Source organism: Phyllobates terribilis, unplaced genomic scaffold (assembly GCF_046119375.1).
Source record: "Phyllobates terribilis strain yellow unplaced genomic scaffold, ASM4611937v1 Scaffold_1__5_contigs__length_1240528914, whole genome shotgun sequence".
NCBI classification, from domain to species: domain Eukaryota; kingdom Metazoa; phylum Chordata; class Amphibia; order Anura; family Dendrobatidae; genus Phyllobates; species Phyllobates terribilis.
Window position 1 is genome coordinate 641424943 of NW_027362761.1, and position 19487 is coordinate 641444429.

The window sequence follows — 19487 nt, forward strand, 5'->3', positions numbered from 1 at the left end:
CCGAAGCATTTTTAAATGTCAGCGGAATACCGAGAACAATGCAAGATTTCCGAAGCATTTTTATATGTCAGCGGAATTCCGAGAAAAATGGAAGAGTACCGAAGCATTTTTAAGCTTCAGCAGAATTCCGAGAACAATGGAAGAGTTTCGAAGCATTTTTAAACTTCAACGGAATTCCGAGAACAATGGAAGAGTTGCGAAGCATTATTAAACGTCAGCGGAATTCCGAGAGCAATGGAAGAGTTCTGAAGCATTTTTAAACTTCAGCAGAATTCCGAGAACAATGAAAGAGTTTCGAAGCATTTTTAAACTTCAGCAGAATTCCGAGAACAATGGAAGAGTTTCGAAGCATTTTTAAACTTCAACGGAATTCCGAGAACAATGGAAGAGTTCCGAAGCATTTTTAAACGTCAGCGGAATTCCGAGAACAATGAAAGAGTTGCGAAGCATTATTAAACGTCAGCGGAATTCCGAAAACAATGGAAGAGTTCTGAAGCATTTTTAAGCGTCAGCGGAATTTTGAAAACAATGGAAGATTTCCGAAGCATTTTTAAACGTCAGCGGAATTCTGAGAACAATGGAAGAGTTCAGATGAATTTTTAGACTTCAGCAGAATTCCTAGAACAATGGAATAGTTCCGAAGCATTTTTAAACTTCAGCGGAATTCCGATAACAATGGAAGAGTTCCGAAGCATTTTTAAACGTCAGCGGAATTCCGAGAACAATGGAAGAGTACCGAAGCATTTTAAAACGTCATCGGAATTCCGAGAACAATGGAAGAGTTCCGAACCATTTTTAAACTTCAGCGGAATTACGAGAACAATGGAAGAGTTCCGAAGCATTTTTAAACATGTGCAGAATTACGAGAACAATGGAAGAGATTTTAAGCATTTTTAAACTTCAGCGGAATTCCGAGAACAATAGAAGAGTTCCGAAGCATTTTTAAACGTCAGCGGAATTCTGAGAACAATGGAAGAGTTCTGAAGCATTTTAAAACGTCATCGGAATTCCGAGAACAATGGAAGAGTTCCGTACCATTTTTAAACTTCAGCGGAATTACGAGAACAATGGAAGAGTTCCGAAGCATTTTTAAACATGAGCAGAATTACGAGAACAATGGAAGAGATTTTAAGCATTTTTAAACTTCAGCGGAATTCCGAGAACAATAGAAGATTTCCGAAGCATTTTTAAACTTCACCCGAATTCCGAGAGCAATGGAAGAGTTCCGAAGCATTTTTAAATGTCAGCGGAATGCCGAGAACAATGCAAGATTTCCGAAGCATTTTTATATGTCAGCGGAATTCCGAGAAAAATGGAAGAGTACCGAAGCATTTTTAAGCTTCAGCAGAATTCCGAGAACAATGGAAGAGTTCTGAAGCATTTTTAAACTTCAGCAGAATTCCGAGAACAATGAAAGAGTTTCGAAGCATTTTTAAACTTCAGCAGAATTCCGAGAACAATGGAAGAGTTTCGAAGCATTTTTAAACTTCAACGGAATTCCGAGAACAATGGAAGAGTTCCGAAGCATTTTTAAACGTCAGCGGAATTCCGAGAACAATGAAAGAGTTGCGAAGCATTATTAAACGTCAGCGGAATTCCGAAAACAATGGAAGAGTTCTGAAGCATTTTTAAGCGTCAGCGGAATTTTGAAAACAATGGAAGATTTCCGAAGCATTTTTAAACGTCAGCGGAATTCTGAGAACAATGGAAGAGTTCAGATGAATTTTTAGACTTCAGCAGAATTCCTAGAACAATGGAATAGTTCCGAAGCATTTTTAAACTTCAGCGGAATTCCGATAACAATGGAAGAGTTCCGAAGCATTTTTAAACGTCAGCGGAATTCCGAGAACAATGGAAGAGTACCGAAGCATTTTAAAACGTCATCGGAATTCCGAGAACAATGGAAGAGTTCCGAACCATTTTTAAACTTCAGCGGAATTACGAGAACAATGGAAGAGTTCCGAAGCATTTTTAAACATGTGCAGAATTATAAGAACAATGGAAGAGATTTTAAGCATTTTTAAACTTCAGCGGAATTCCGAGAACAATAGAAGAGTTCCGAAGCATTTTTAAACGTCAGCGGAATTCTGAGAACAATGGAAGAGTTCTGAAGCATTTTTAAACTTCAGCAGAATTCCGAGAACAATGGAAGGGTTCCGAAGCATTTTTAAACTTCAGCGGAATTTGGAGAACAATGGAAGAGTTCCGAAGCATTTTTAAACATGAGCAGAATTACGAGAACAATGGAAGAGATTTTAAGCATTTTTAAACTTCAGCGGAATTCCGAGAACAATAGAAGAGTTCCGTAGCATTTTTAAACTTCACCCGAATTCCGAGAGCAATGGAAGAGTTCCAAAGCATTTTAAAAGTTCAGCAGAATTCCGAGAACAATTGAAGAGTTCCGAAGCATTTTTAAACGTCAGCGGAATGCCGAGAACAATGCAAGATTTCCGAAGCATTTTTATATGTCAGCGGAATTCCGAGAACAATGGAAGAGTACCGAAGCATTTTTAAACGTCAGCGGAATTCCGAGAACAATGGAAGAGTACCGAAGCATTTTTAAACATGAGCAGAATTACGAGAACAATGGAAGAGATTTTAAGCATTTTTAAACTTCAGCGGAATTCCGAGAACAATAGAAGAGTTCCGAAGCATTTTTAAAATTCACACGAATTCCGAGAATAATGAAAGAGTTCAGATGAATTTTTAGAATTCAGCAGAATTCCTAGAACAATGGAAGAGTTCCAAAGCATTTTTAAACTTCAGCGGAATTCCGATAACAATGGAAGAGTTCCGAAGCATTTTTAAACGTCAGCGGAATTCCGAGAACAATGGAAGAGTACCGAAGCATTTTAAAACGTCATCGGAATTCCGAGAACAATGGAAGAGTTCCGTACCATTTTTAAACTTCAGCGGAATTACGAGAACAATGGAAGAGTTCCGAAGCATTTTTAAACATGAGCAGAATTACGAGAACAATGGAAGAGATTTTAAGCATTTTTAAACTTCAGCGGAATTCCGAGAACAATAGAAGATTTCCGAAGCATTTTTAAACTTCACCCGAATTCCGAGAGCAATGGAAGAGTCCCGAAGCATTTTTAAATGTCAGCGGAATGCCGAGAACAATGCAAGATTTCCGAAGCATTTTTATATGTCAGCGGAATTCCGAGAAAAATGGAAGAGTACCGAAGCATTTTTAAGCTTCAGCAGAATTCCGAGAACAATGGAAGAGTTTCGAAGCATTTTTAAACTTCAACGGAATTCCGAGAACAATGGAAGAGTTGCGAAGCATTATTAAACGTCAGCGGAATTCCGAGAGCAATGGAAGAGTTCTGAAGCATTTTTAAACTTCAGCAGAATTCCGAGAACAATGAAAGAGTTTCGAAGCATTTTTAAACTTCAGCAGAATTCCGAGAACAATGGAAGAGTTTCGAAGCATTTTTAAACTTCAACGGAATTCCGAGAACAATGGAAGAGTTCAGATGAATTTTTAGACTTCAGCAGAATTCCTAGAACAATGGAATAGTTCCGAAGCATTTTTAAACTTCAGCGGAATTCCGATAACAATGGAAGAGTTCCGAAGCATTTTTAAACGTCAGCGGAATTCCGAGAACAATGGAAGAGTACCGAAGCATTTTAAAACGTCATCGGAATTCCGAGAACAATGGAAGAGTTCCGAACCATTTTTAAACTTCAGCGGAATTACGAGAACAATGGAAGAGTTCCGAAGCATTTTTAAACATGTGCAGAATTACGAGAACAATGGAAGAGATTTTAAGCATTTTTAAACTTCAGCGGAATTCCGAGAACAATAGAAGAGTTCCGAAGCATTTTTAAACGTCAGCGGAATTCTGAGAACAATGGAAGAGTTCTGAAGCATTTTTAAACTTCAGCAGAATTCAGAGAACAATGGAAGGGTTCCGAAGCATTTTTAAACTTCAGCGGAATTTGGAGAACAATGGAAGAGTTCCGAAGCATTTTTAAACATGAGCAGAATTACGAGAACAATGGAAGAGATTTTAAGCATTTTTAAACTTCAGCGGAATTCCGAGAACAATAGAAGAGTTCCGAAGCATTTTTAAACTTCACCCGAATTCCGAGAGCAATGGAAGAGTTCCAAAGCATTTTAAAAGTTCAGCAGAATTCCGAGAACAATTGAAGAGTTCCGAAGCATTTTTAAACGTCAGCGGAATGCCGAGAACAATGCAAGATTTCCGAAGCATTTTTATATGTCAGCGGAATTCCGAGAACAATGGAAGAGTACCGAAGCATTTTTAAACGTCAGCGGAATTCCGAGAACAATGGAAGAGTACCGAAGCATTTTTAAACGGCAGCGGAATTCTGAGAACAATGGAAGAGTTCCGAAGCATTTTTAAACTTCAGCGGAATTCCGAGAACAATAGAAGAGTTCCGAAGCATTTTTAAAATTCACACGAATTCCGAGAATAATGGAAGAGTTCAGATGAATTTTTAGACTTCAGCAGAATTCCTAGAACAATGGAAGAGTTCCGAAGCATTTTTAAACTTCAGCGGAATTCCGATAACAATGGAAGAGTTCCGAAGCATTTTTAAACGTCAGCGGAATTCCGAGAACAATGGAAGAGTACCGAAGCATTTTAAAACGTCATCGGAATTCCGAGAACAATGGAAGATTTCCGAACCATTTTTAAACTTCAGCGGAATTACGAAAACAATGGAAGAGTTCCGAAGCATTTTTAAACATGAGCAGAATTACGAGAACAATGGAAGAGATTTTAAGCATTTTTAAACTTCAGCGGAATTCCGAGAACAATAGAAGAGTTCCGAAGCATTTTTAAACTTCACCCGAATTCCGAGAGCAATGGAAGATTTCCAAAGCATTTTAAAAGTTCAGCAGAATTCCGAGAACAATTGAAGAGTTTCGAAGCATTTTTAAACTTCAACGGAATTCCGAGAACAATGGAAGAGTTCCGAAGCATTTTTAAACGTCAGCGGAATTCCGAGAACAATGAAAGAGTTGCGAAGCATTATTAAACGTCAGCGGAATTCCGAGAACAATGGAAGAGTTCCGAAGCATTTTTAAACTTCAGCAGAATTCCGAGAACAAAGGAAGGGTTCCGAAGCATTTTTAAACTTCAGCGGAATTTGGAGAACAATGGAAGAGTTCCGAAGCATTTTTAAAAGTCAGCGGAATTCCGAGAACAATGGAAGAGTTGTGAAGCATTTTTAAGCGTCAGCGGAATTTTGAAAACAATGGAAGATTTCCGAAGCATTTTTAAACGTCAGCGGAATTCTGAGAACAATGGAAAAGTTCAGATGAATTTTTAGACTTCAGCAGAATTCCTAGAACAATGGAAGAGTTCCGAAGCATTTTTAAACTTCAGCGGAATTCCGATAACAATGGAAGAGTTCCGAAGCATTTTTAAACGTCAGCGGAATTCCGAGAACAATGGAAGAGTACCGAAGCATTTTAAAACGTCATCGGAATTCCGAGAACAATGGAAGAGTTCCGAAGCATTTTTAAACTTCAGCAGAATTCCGAGAACAAAGGAAGGGTTCCGAAGCATTTTTAAACTTCAGCGGAATTTGGAGAACAATGGAAGAGTTCCGAAGCATTTTTAAAAGTCAGCGGAATTCCGAGAACAATGGAAGAGTTGTGAAGCATTTTTAAACGTCAGCGGAATTCTGAGAACAATGGAAGAGTTCAGATGAATTTTTAGACTTCAGCAGAATTCCTAGAACAATGGAATAGTTCCGAAGCATTTTTAAACTTCAGCGGAATTCCGATAACAATGGAAGAGTTCCGAAGCATTTTTAAACGTCAGCGGAATTCCGAGAACAATGGAAGAGTACCGAAGCATTTTAAAACGTCATCGGAATTCCGAGAACAATGGAAGAGTTCCGAACCATTTTTAAACTTCAGCGGAATTACGAGAACAATGGAAGAGTTCCGAAGCATTTTTAAACATGAGCAGAATTACGAGAACAATGGAAGAGATTTTAAGCATTTTTAAACTTCAGCGGAATTCCGAGAACAATAGAAGAGTTCCGAAGCATTTTTAAACGTCAGCGGAATTCTGAGAACAATGGAAGAGTTCTGAAGCATTTTTAAACTTCAGCAGAATTCCGAGAACAATGGAAGGGTTCCGAAGCATTTTTAAACTTCAGCGGAATTTGGAGAACAATGGAAGAGTTCCGAAGCATTTTTAAACATGAGCAGAATTACGAGAACAATGGAAGAGATTTTAAGCATTTTTAAACTTCAGCGGAATTCCGAGAGCAATAGAAGAGTTCCGAAGCATTTTTAAACTTCACCCGAATTCCGAGAGCAATGGAAGAGTTCCAAAGCATTTTAAAAGTTCAGCAGAATTCCGAGAACAATTGAAGAGTTCCGAAGCATTTTTAAACGTCAGCGGAATGCCGAGAACAATGCAAGATTTCCGAAGCATTTTTATATGTCAGCGGAATTCCGAGAACAATGGAAGAGTACCGAAGCATTTTTAAACGTCAGCGGAATTCCGAGAACAATGGAAGAGTACCGAAGCATTTTTAAACGGCAGCGGAATTCTGAGAACAATGGAAGAGTTCCGAAGCATTTTTAAACTTCAGCGGAATTCCGAGAACAATAGAAGAGTTCCGAAGCATTTTTAAAATTCACACGAATTCCGAGAATAATGGAAGAGTTCAGATGAATTTTTAGACTTCAGCAGAATTCCTAGAACAATGGAAGAGTTCCGAAGCATTTTTAAACTTCAGCGGAATTCCGATAACAATGGAAGAGTTCCGAAGCATTTTTAAACGTCAGCGGAATTCCGAGAACAATGGAAGAGTACCGAAGCATTTTAAAACGTCATCGGAATTCCGAGAACAATGGAAGAGTTCCGAACCATTTTTAAACTTCAGCGGAATTACGAAAACAATGGAAGAGTTCCGAAGCATTTTTAAACATGAGCAGAATTACGAGAACAATGGAAGAGATTTTAATCATTTTTAAACTTCAGCGGAATTCCGAGAACAATAGAAGAGTTCCGAAGCATTTTTAAACTTCACCCGAATTCCGAGAGCAATGGAAGATTTCCAAAGCATTTTAAAAGTTCAGCAGAATTCCGAGAACAATTGAAGAGTTCCGAAGCATTTTTAAATGTCAGCGGAATGCCGAGAACAATGCAAGATTTCCGAAGCATTTTTATATGTCAGCGGAATTCCGAGAACAATGGAAGAGTACCGAAGCATTTTTAAACTTCAACAGAATTCCGAGAACAATGGAAGAGTTCCGAAGCATTTTTAAATGTCAGCGGAATGCCGAGAACAATGCAAGATTTCCGAAGCATTTTTATATGTCAGCGGAATTCCGAGAACAATGCAAGATTTCCGAAGCATTTTTATATGTCAGCGGAATTCCGAGAACAATGGAAGAGTACCGAAGCATTTTTAAACTTCAGCATAATTCCGAGAACAATGGAAGAGTTTCGAAGCATTTTTAAACTTCAACGGAATTCCGAGAACAATGGAAGAGTTACGAAGCATTATTAAACGTCAGCGGAATTCCGAGAGCAATGGAAGAGTTCTGAAGCATTTTTAAACTTCAGCAGAATTCCGAGAACAATGAAAGAGTTTCGAAGCATTTTTAAACTTCAGCAGAATTCCGAGAACAATGGAAGAGTTTCGAAGCATTTTTAAACTTCAACGGAATTCCGAGAACAATGGAAGAGTTCCGAAGCATTTTTAAACGTCAGCGGAATTCCGAGAACAATGAAAGAGTTGCGAAGCATTATTAAACGTCAGCGGAATTCCGAGAACAATGGAAGAGTTCCGAAGCATTTTTAAACTTCAGCAGAATTCCGAGAACAAAGGAAGGGTTCCGAAGCATTTTTAAACTTCAGCGGAATTTGGAGAACAATGGAAGAGTTCCGAAGCATTTTTAAAAGTCAGCGGAATTCCGAGAACAATGGAAGAGTTGTGAAGCATTTTTAAGCGTCAGCGGAATTTTGAAAACAATGGAAGATTTCCGAAGCATTTTTAAACGTCAGCGGAATTCTGAGAACAATGGAAAAGTTCAGATGAATTTTTAGACTTCAGCAGAATTCCTAGAACAATGGAAGAGTTCCGAAGCATTTTTAAACTTCAGCGGAATTCCGATAACAATGGAAGAGTTCCGAAGCATTTTTAAACGTCAGCGGAATTCCGAGAACAATGGAAGAGTACCGAAGCATTTTAAAACGTCATCGGAATTCCGAGAACAATGGAAGAGTTCCGAAGCATTTTTAAACTTCAGCAGAATTCCGAGAACAAAGGAAGGGTTCCGAAGCATTTTTAAACTTCAGCGGAATTTGGAGAACAAAGGAAGAGTTCCGAAGCATTTTTAAAAGTCAGCGGAATTCCGAGAACAATGGAAGAGTTGTGAAGCATTTTTAAACGTCAGCGGAATTCTGAGAACAATGGAAGAGTTCAGATGAATTTTTAGACTTCAGCAGAATTCCTAGAACAATGGAATAGTTCCGAAGCATTTTTAAACTTCAGCGGAATTCCGATAACAATGGAAGAGTTCCGAAGCATTTTTAAACGTCAGCGGAATTCCGAGAACAATGGAAGAGTACCGAAGCATTTTAAAACGTCATCGGAATTCCGAGAACAATGGAAGAGTTCCGTACCATTTTTAAACTTCAGCGGAATTACGAGAACAATGGAAGAGTTCCGAAGCATTTTTAAACATGAGCAGAATTACGAGAACAATGGAAGAGATTTTAAGCATTTTTAAACTTCAGCGGAATTCCGAGAACAATAGAAGATTTCCGAAGCATTTTTAAACTTCACCCGAATTCCGAGAGCAATGGAAGAGTCCCGAAGCATTTTTAAATGTCAGCGGAATACCGAGAACAATGCAAGATTTCCGAAGCATTTTTATATGTCAGCGGAATTCCGAGAAAAATGGAAGAGTACCGAAGCATTTTTAAGCTTCAGCAGAATTCCGAGAACAATGGAAGAGTTTCGAAGCATTTTTAAACTTCAACGGAATTCCGAGAACAATGGAAGAGTTGCGAAGCATTATTAAACGTCAGCGGAATTCCGAGAGCAATGGAAGAGTTCTGAAGCATTTTTAAACTTCAGCAGAATTCCGAGAACAATGAAAGAGTTTCGAAGCATTTTTAAACTTCAGCAGAATTCCGAGAACAATGGAAGAGTTTCGAAGCATTTTTAAACTTCAACGGAATTCCGAGAACAATGGAAGAGTTCCGAAGCATTTTTAAACGTCAGCGGAATTCCGAGAACAATGAAAGAGTTGCGAAGCATTATTAAACGTCAGCGGAATTCCGAAAACAATGGAAGAGTTCTGAAGCATTTTTAAGCGTCAGCGGAATTTTGAAAACAATGGAAGATTTCCGAAGCATTTTTAAACGTCAGCGGAATTCTGAGAACAATGGAAGAGTTCAGATGAATTTTTAGACTTCAGCAGAATTCCTAGAACAATGGAATAGTTCCGAAGCATTTTTAAACTTCAGCGGAATTCCGATAACAATGGAAGAGTTCCGAAGCATTTTTAAACGTCAGCGGAATTCCGAGAACAATGGAAGAGTACCGAAGCATTTTAAAACGTCATCGGAATTCCGAGAACAATGGAAGAGTTCCGAACCATTTTTAAACTTCAGCGGAATTACGAGAACAATGGAAGAGTTCCGAAGCATTTTTAAACATGTGCAGAATTACGAGAACAATGGAAGAGATTTTAAGCATTTTTAAACTTCAGCGGAATTCCGAGAACAATAGAAGAGTTCCGAAGCATTTTTAAACGTCAGCGGAATTCTGAGAACAATGGAAGAGTTCTGAAGCATTTTTAAACTTCAGCAGAATTCCGAGAACAATGGAAGGGTTCCGAAGCATTTTTAAACTTCAGCGGAATTTGGAGAACAATGGAAGAGTTCCGAAGCATTTTTAAACATGAGCAGAATTACGAGAACAATGGAAGAGATTTTAAGCATTTTTAAACTTCAGCGGAATTCCGAGAACAATAGAAGAGTTCCGAAGCATTTTTAAACTTCACCCGAATTCCGAGAGCAATGGAAGAGTTCCAAAGCATTTTAAAAGTTCAGCAGAATTCCGAGAACAATTGAAGAGTTCCGAAGCATTTTTAAACGTCAGCGGAATGCCGAGAACAATGCAAGATTTCCGAAGCATTTTTATATGTCAGCGGAATTCCGAGAACAATGGAAGAGTACCGAAGCATTTTTAAACGTCAGCGGAATTCCGAGAACAATGGAAGAGTACCGAAGCATTTTTAAACGGCAGCGGAATTCTGAGAACAATGGAAGAGTTCCGAAGCATTTTTAAACTTCAGCGGAATTCCGAGAACAATAGAAGAGTTCCGAAGCATTTTTAAAATTCACACGAATTCCGAGAATAATGGAAGAGTTCAGATGAATTTTTAGACTTCAGCAGAATTCCTAGAACAATGGAAGAGTTCCGAAGCATTTTTAAACTTCAGCGGAATTCCGATAACAATGGAAGAGTTCCGAAGCATTTTTAAACGTCAGCGGAATTCCGAGAACAATGGAAGAGTACCGAAGCATTTTAAAACGTCATCGGAATTCCGAGAACAATGGAAGAGTTCCGAACCATTTTTAAACTTCAGCGGAATTACGAAAACAATGGAAGAGTTCCGAAGCATTTTTAAACATGAGCAGAATTACGAGAACAATGGAAGAGATTTTAAGCATTTTTAAACTTCAGCGGAATTCCGAGAACAATAGAAGAGTTCCGAAGCATTTTTAAACTTCACCCGAATTCCGAGAGCAATGGAAGATTTCCAAAGCATTTTAAAAGTTCAGCAGAATTCCGAGAACAATTGAAGAGTTCCGAAGCATTTTTAAATGTCAGCGGAATGCCGAGAACAATGCAAGATTTCCGAAGCATTTTTATATGTCAGCGGAATTCCGAGAACAATGGAAGAGTACCGAAGCATTTTTAAACTTCAACAGAATTCCGAGAACAATGGAAGAGTTCCGAAGCATTTTTAAATGTCAGCGGAATGCCGAGAACAATGCAAGATTTCCGAAGCATTTTTATATGTCAGCGGAATTCCGAGAACAATGCAAGATTTCCGAAGCATTTTTATATGTCAGCGGAATTCCGAGAACAATGGAAGAGTACCGAAGCATTTTTAAACTTCAGCATAATTCGAGAACAATGGAAGAGTTTCGAAGCATTTTTAAACTTCAACGGAATTCCGAGAACAATGGAAGAGTTACGAAGCATTATTAAACGTCAGCGGAATTCCGAGAGCAATGGAAGAGTTCTGAAGCATTTTTAAACTTCAGCAGAATTCCGAGAACAATGAAAGAGTTTCGAAGCATTTTTAAACTTCAGCAGAATTCCGAGAACAATGGAAGAGTTTCGAAGCATTTTTAAACTTCAACGGAATTCCGAGAACAATGGAAGAGTTCCGAAGCATTTTTAAACGTCAGCGGAATTCCGAGAACAATGAAAGAGTTGCGAAGCATTATTAAACGTCAGCGGAATTCCGAGAACAATGGAAGAGTTCCGAAGCATTTTTAAACTTCAGCAGAATTCCGAGAACAAAGGAAGGGTTCCGAAGCATTTTTAAACTTCAGAGGAATTTGGAGAACAATGGAAGAGTTCCGAAGCATTTTTAAAAGTCAGCGGAATTCCGAGAACAATGGAAGAGTTGTGAAGCATTTTTAAGCGTCAGCGGAATTTTGAAAACAATGGAAGATTTCCGAAGCATTTTTAAACGTCAGCGGAATTCTGAGAACAATGGAAAAGTTCAGATGAATTTTTAGACTTCAGCAGAATTCCTAGAACAATGGAAGAGTTCCGAAGCATTTTTAAACTTCAGCGGAATTCCGATAACAATGGAAGAGTTCCGAAGCATTTTTAAACGTCAGCGGAATTCCGAGAACAATGGAAGAGTACCGAAGCATTTTAAAACGTCATCGGAATTCCGAGAACAATGGAAGAGTTCCGAACCATTTTTAAACTTCAGCGGAATTACGAAAACAATGGAAGAGTTCCGAAGCATTTTTAAACATGAGCAGAATTACGAGAACAATGGAAGAGATTTTAAGCATTTTTAAACTTCAGCGGAATTCCGAGAACAATAGAAGAGTTCCGAAGCATTTTTAAACTTCACCCGAATTCCGAGAGCAATGGAAGATTTCCAAAGCATTTTAAAAGTTCAGCAGAATTCCGAGAACAATTGAAGAGTTCCGAAGCATTTTTAAATGTCAGCGGAATGCCGAGAACAATGCAAGATTTCCGAAGCATTTTTATATGTCAGCGGAATTCCGAGAACAATGGAAGAGTACCGAAGCATTTTTAAACTTCAACAGAATTCCGAGAACAATGGAAGAGTTCCGAAGCATTTTTAAATGTCAGCGGAATGCCGAGAACAATGCAAGATTTCCGAAGCATTTTTATATGTCAGCGGAATTCCGAGAACAATGCAAGATTTCCGAAGCATTTTTATATGTCAGCGGAATTCCGAGAACAATGGAAGAGTACCGAAGCATTTTTAAACTTCAGCATAATTCCGAGAACAATGGAAGAGTTTCGAAGCATTTTTAAACTTCAACGGAATTCCGAGAACAATGGAAGAGTTACGAAGCATTATTAAACGTCAGCGGAATTCCGAGAGCAATGGAAGAGTTCTGAAGCATTTTTAAACTTCAGCAGAATTCCGAGAACAATGAAAGAGTTTCGAAGCATTTTTAAACTTCAGCAGAATTCCGAGAACAATGGAAGAGTTTCGAAGCATTTTTAAACTTCAACGGAATTCCGAGAACAATGGAAGAGTTCCGAAGCATTTTTAAACGTCAGCGGAATTCCGAGAACAATGAAAGAGTTGCGAAGCATTATTAAACGTCAGCGGAATTCCGAGAACAATGGAAGAGTTCCGAAGCATTTTTAAACTTCAGCAGAATTCCGAGAACAAAGGAAGGGTTCCGAAGCATTTTTAAACTTCAGCGGAATTTGGAGAACAATGGAAGAGTTCCGAAGCATTTTTAAAAGTCAGCGGAATTCCGAGAACAATGGAAGAGTTGTGAAGCATTTTTAAGCGTCAGCGGAATTTTGAAAACAATGGAAGATTTCCGAAGCATTTTTAAACGTCAGCGGAATTCTGAGAACAATGGAAAAGTTCAGATGAATTTTTAGACTTCAGCAGAATTCCTAGAACAATGGAAGAGTTCCGAAGCATTTTTAAACTTCAGCGGAATTCCGATAACAATGGAAGAGTTCCGAAGCATTTTTAAACGTCAGCGGAATTCCGAGAACAATGGAAGAGTACCGAAGCATTTTAAAACGTCATCGGAATTCCGAGAACAATGGAAGAGTTCCGAAGCATTTTTAAACTTCAGCAGAATTCCGAGAACAAAGGAAGAGTTCCGAAGCATTTTTAAAAGTCAGCGGAATTCCGAGAACAATGGAAGAGTTGTGAAGCATTTTTAAACGTCAGCGGAATTCTGAGAACAATGGAAGAGTTCAGATGAATTTTTAGACTTCAGCAGAATTCCTAGAACAATGGAATAGTTCCGAAGCATTTTTAAACTTCAGCGGAATTCCGATAACAATGGAAGAGTTCCGAAGCATTTTTAAACGTCAGCGGAATTCCGAGAACAATGGAAGAGTACCGAAGCATTTTAAAACGTCATCGGAATTCCGAGAACAATGGAAGAGTTCCGTACCATTTTTAAACTTCAGCGGAATTACGAGAACAATGGAAGAGTTCCGAAGCATTTTTAAACATGAGCAGAATTACGAGAACAATGGAAGAGATTTTAAGCATTTTTAAACTTCAGCGGAATTCCGAGAACAATAGAAGAGTTCCGAAGCATTTTTAAACGTCAGCGGAATTCTGAGAACAATGGAAGAGTTCTGAAGCATTTTTAAACTTCAGCAGAATTCCGAGAACAATGGAAGGGTTCCGAAGCATTTTTAAACTTCAGCGGAATTTGGAGAACAATGGAAGAGTTCCGAAGCATTTTTAAACATGAGCAGAATTACGAGAACAATGGAAGAGATTTTAAGCATTTTTAAACTTCAGCGGAATTCCGAGAACAATAGAAGAGTTCCGAAGCATTTTTAAACTTCACCCGAATTCCGAGAGCAATGGAAGAGTTCCAAAGCATTTTAAAAGTTCAGCAGAATTCCGAGAACAATTGAAGAGTTCCGAAGCATTTTTAAACGTCAGCGGAATGCCGAGAACAATGCAAGATTTCCGAAGCATTTTTATATGTCAGCGGAATTCCGAGAACAATGGAAGAGTACCGAAGCATTTTTAAACGTCAGCGGAATTCCGAGAACAATGGAAGAGTACCGAAGCATTTTTAAACGGCAGCGGAATTCTGAGAACAATGGAAGAGTTCCGAAGCATTTTTAAACTTCAGCGGAATTCCGAGAACAATAGAAGAGTTCCGAAGCATTTTTAAAATTCACACGAATTCCGAGAATAATGGAAGAGTTCAGATGAATTTTTAGACTTCAGCAAAATTCCTAGAACAATGGAAGAGTTCCGAAGCATTTTTAAACTTCAGCGGAATTCCGATAACAATGGAAGAGTTCCGAAGCATTTTTAAACGTCAGCGGAATTCCGAGAACAATGGAAGAGTACCGAAGCATTTTAAAACGTCATCGGAATTCCGAGAACAATGGAAGAGTTCCGAACCATTTTTAAACTTCAGCGGAATTACGAAAACAATGGAAGAGTTCCGAAGCATTTTTAAACATGAGCAGAATTACGAGAACAATGGAAGAGATTTTAAGCATTTTTAAACTTCAGCGGAATTCCGAGAACAATAGAAGAGTTCCGAAGCATTTTTAAACTTCACCCGAATTCCGAGAGCAATGGAAGATTTCCAAAGCATTTTAAAAGTTCAGCAGAATTCCGAGAACAATTGAAGAGTTCCGAAGCATTTTTAAATGTCAGCGGAATGCCGAGAACAATGCAAGATTTCCGAAGCATTTTTATATGTCAGCGGAATTCCGAGAACAATGGAAGAGTACCGAAGCATTTTTAAACTTCAACAGAATTCCGAGAACAATGGAAGAGTTCCGAAGCATTTTTAAATGTCAGCGGAATGCCGAGAACAATGCAAGATTTCCGAAGCATTTTTATATGTCAGCGGAATTCCGAGAACAATGCAAGATTTCCGAAGCATTTTTATATGTCAGCGGAATTCCGAGAACAATGGAAGAGTACCGAAGCATTTTTAAACTTCAGCATAATTCCGAGAACAATGGAAGAGTTTCGAAGCATTTTTAAACTTCAACGGAATTCCGAGAACAATGGAAGAGTTACGAAGCATTATTAAACGTCAGCGGAATTCCGAGAGCAATGGAAGAGTTCTGAAGCATTTTTAAACTTCAGCAGAATTCCGAGAACAATGAAAGAGTTTCGAAGCATTTTTAAACTTCAGCAGAATTCCGAGAACAATGGAAGAGTTTCGAAGCATTTTTAAACTTCAACGGAATTCCGAGAACAATGGAAGAGTTCCGAAGCATTTTTAAACGTCAGCGGAATTCCGAGAACAATGAAAGAGTTGCGAAGCATTATTAAACGTCAGCGGAATTCCGAGAACAATGGAAGAGTTCCGAAGCATTTTTAAACTTCAGCAGAATTCCGAGAACAAAGGAAGGGTTCCGAAGCATTTTTAAACTTCAGCGGAATTTGGAGAACAATGGAAGAGTTCCGAAGCATTTTTAAAAGTCAGCGGAATTCCGAGAACAATGGAAGAGTTGTGAAGCATTTTTAAGCGTCAGCGGAATTTTGAAAACAATGGAAGATTTCCGAAGCATTTTTAAACGTCAGCGGAATTCTGAGAACAATGGAAAAGTTCAGATGAATTTTTAGACTTCAGCAGAATTCCTAGAACAATGGAAGAGTTCCGAAGCATTTTTAAACTTCAGCGGAATTCCGATAACAATGGAAGAGTTCCGAAGCATTTTTAAACGTCAGCGGAATTCCGAGAACAATGGAAGAGTACCGAAGCATTTTAAAACGTCATCGGAATTCCGAGAACAATGGAAGAGTTCCGAAGCATTTTTAAACTTCAGCAGAATTCCGAGAACAAAGGAAGGGTTCCGAAGCATTTTTAAACTTCAGCGGAATTTGGAGAACAATGGAAGAGTTCCGAAGCATTTTTAAAAGTCAGCGGAATTCCGAGAACAATGGAAGAGTTGTGAAGCATTTTTAAACGTCAGCGGAATTCTGAGAACAATGGAAGAGTTCAGATGAATTTTTAGACTTCAGCAGAATTCCTAGAACAATGGAATAGTTCCGAAGCATTTTTAAACTTCAGCGGAATTCCGATAACAATGGAAGAGTTCCGAAGCATTTTTAAACATGAGCAGAATTACGAGAACAATGGAAGAGATTTTAAGCATTTTTAAACTTCAGCGGAATTCCGAGAACAATAGAAGAGTTCCGAAGCATTTTTAAACGTCAGCGAAATTTGGAGAACAATGGAAGAGTTCCGAAGCATTTTTAAACATGAGCAGAATTACGAGAACAATGGAAGAGATTTTAAGCATTTTTAAACTTCAGCGGAATTCCGAGAACAATAGAAGAGTTCCGAAGCATTTTTAAACTTCACCCGAATTCCGAGAGCAATGGAAGAGTTCCAAAGCATTTTAAAAGTTCAGCAGAATTCCGAGAACAATTGAAGAGTTCCGAAGCATTTTTAAACGTCAGCGGAATGCCGAGAACAATGCAAGATTTCCGAAGCATTTTTATATGTCAGCGGAATTCCGAGAACAATGGAAGAGTACCGAAGCATTTTTAAACGTCAGCGGAATTCCGAGAACAATGGAAGAGTACCGAAGCATTTTTAAACGGCAGCGGAATTCTGAGAACAATGGAAGAGTTCCGAAGCATTTTTAAACTTCAGCGGAATTCCGAGAACAATAGAAGAGTTCCGAAGCATTTTTAAAATTCACACGAATTCCGAGAATAATGGAAGAGTTCAGATGAATTTTTAGACTTCAGCAGAATTCCTAGAACAATGGAAGAGTTCCGAAGCATTTTTAAACTTCAGCGGAATTCCGATAACAATGGAAGAGTTCCGAAGCATTTTTAAACGTCAGCGGAATTCCGAGAACAATGGAAGAGTACCGAAGCATTTTAAAACGTCATCGGAATTCCGAGAACAATGGAAGAGTTCCGAACCATTTTTAAACTTCAGCGGAATTACGAAAACAATGGAAGAGTTCCGAAGCATTTTTAAACATGAGCAGAATTACGAGAACAATGGAAGAGATTTTAAACATTTTTAAACTTCAGCGGAATTCCGAGAACAATAGAAGAGTTCCGAAGCATTTTTAAACTTCACCCGAATTCCGAGAGCAATGGAAGATTTCCAAAGCATTTTAAAAGTTCAGCAGAATTCCGAGAACAATTGAAGAGTTCCGAAGCATTTTTAAATGTCAGCGGAATGCCGAGAACAATGCAAGATTTCCGAAGCATTTTTATATGTCAGCGGATTTCCGAGAACAATGGAAGAGTACCGAAGCATTTTTAAACTTCAACAGAATTCCGAGAACAATGGAAGAGTTCCGAAGCATTTTTAAATGTCAGCGGAATGCCGAGAACAATGCAAGATTTCCGAAGCATTTTTATATGTCAGCGGAATTCCGAGAACAATGCAAGATTTCCGAAGCATTTTTATATGTCAGCGGAATTCCGAGAACAATGGAAGAGTACCGAAGCATTTTTAAACTTCAGCATAATTCCGAGAATAATGGAAGAGTTTCGAAGCATTTTTAAACTTCAACGGAATTCCGAGAACAATGGAAGAGTTACGAAGCATTATTAAACGTCAGCGGAATTCCGAGAGCAATGGAAGAGTTCTGAAGCATTTTTAAACTTCAGCAGAATTCCGAGAACAATGAAAGAGTTTCGAAGCATTTTTAAACTTCAGCAGAATTCCGAGAACAATGGAAGAGTTTCGAAGCATTTTTAAACTTCAACGGAATTCCGAGAACAATGGAAGAGTTCCGAAGCATTTTTAAACGTCAGCGGAATTCCGAGAACAATGAAAGAGTTGCGAAGCATTATTAAACGTCAGCGGAATTCCGAGAACAATGGAAGAGTTCCGAAGCATTTTTAAACTTCAGCAGAATTCCGAGAACAAAGGAAGGGTTCCGAAGCATTTTTAAACTTCAGCCGAATTTGGAGAACAATGGAAGAGTTCCGAAGCATTTTTAAAAGTCAGCGGAATTCCGAGAACAATGGAAGAGTTGTGAAGCATTTTTAAGCGTCAGCGGAATTTTGAAAACAATGGAAGATTTCCGAAGCATTTTTAAACGTCAGCGGAATTCTGAGAACAATGGAAAAGTTCAGATGAATTTTTAGACTTCAGCAGAATTCCTAGAACAATGGAAGAGTTCCGAAGCATTTTTAAACTTCAGCGGAATTCCGATAACAATGGAAGAGTTCCGAAGCATTTTTAAACGTCAGCGGAATTCCGAGAACAATGGAAGAGTACCGAAGCATTTTAAAACGTCATCGGAATTCCGAGAACAATGGAAGAGTTCCGAAGCATTTTTAAACTTCAGCAGAATTCCGAGAACAAAGGAAGGGTTCCGAAGCATTTTTAAACTTCAGCGGAATTTGGAGAACAATGGAAGAGTTCCGAAGCATTTTTAAAAGTCAGCGGAATTCCGAGAACAATGGAAGAGTTGTGAAGCATTTTTAAACGTCAGCGGAATTCTGAGAACAATGGAAGAGTTCAGATGAATTTTTAGACTTCAGCAGAATTCCTAGAACAATGGAATAGTTCCGAAGCATTTTTAAACTTCAGCGGAATTCCGATAACAATGGAAGAGTTCCGAAGCATTTTTAAACGTCAGCGGAATTCCGAGAACAATGGAAGAGTACCGAAGCATTTTAAAACGTCATCGGAATTCCGAGAACAATGGAAGAGTTCCGAACCATTTTTAAACTTCAGCGGAATTACGAGAACAATGGAAGAGTTCCGAAGCATTTTTAAACATGAGCAGAATTACGAGAACAATGGAAGAGATTTTAAGCATTTTTAAACTTCAGCGGAATTCCGAGAACAATAGAAGAGTTCCGAAGCATTTTTAAACGTCAGCGGAATTCTGAGAACAATGGAAGAGTTCTGAAGCATTTTTAAACTTCAGCAGAATTCCGAGAACAATGGAAGGGTTCCGAAGCATTTTTAAACTTCAGCGGAATTTGGAGAACAATGGAAGAGTTCCGAAGCATTTTTAAACATGAGCAGAATTACGAGAACAATGGAAGAGATTTTAAGCATTTTTAAACTTCAGCGGAATTCCGAGAACAATAGAAGAGTTCCGAAGCATTTTTAAACTTCACCCGAATTCCGAGAGCAATGGAAGAGTTCCAAAGCATTTTAAAAGTTCAGCAGAATTCCGAGAACAATTGAAGAGTTCCGAAGCATTTTTAAACGTCAGCGGAATGCCGAGAACAATGCAAGATTTCCGAAGCATTTTTATATGTCAGCGGAATTCCGAGA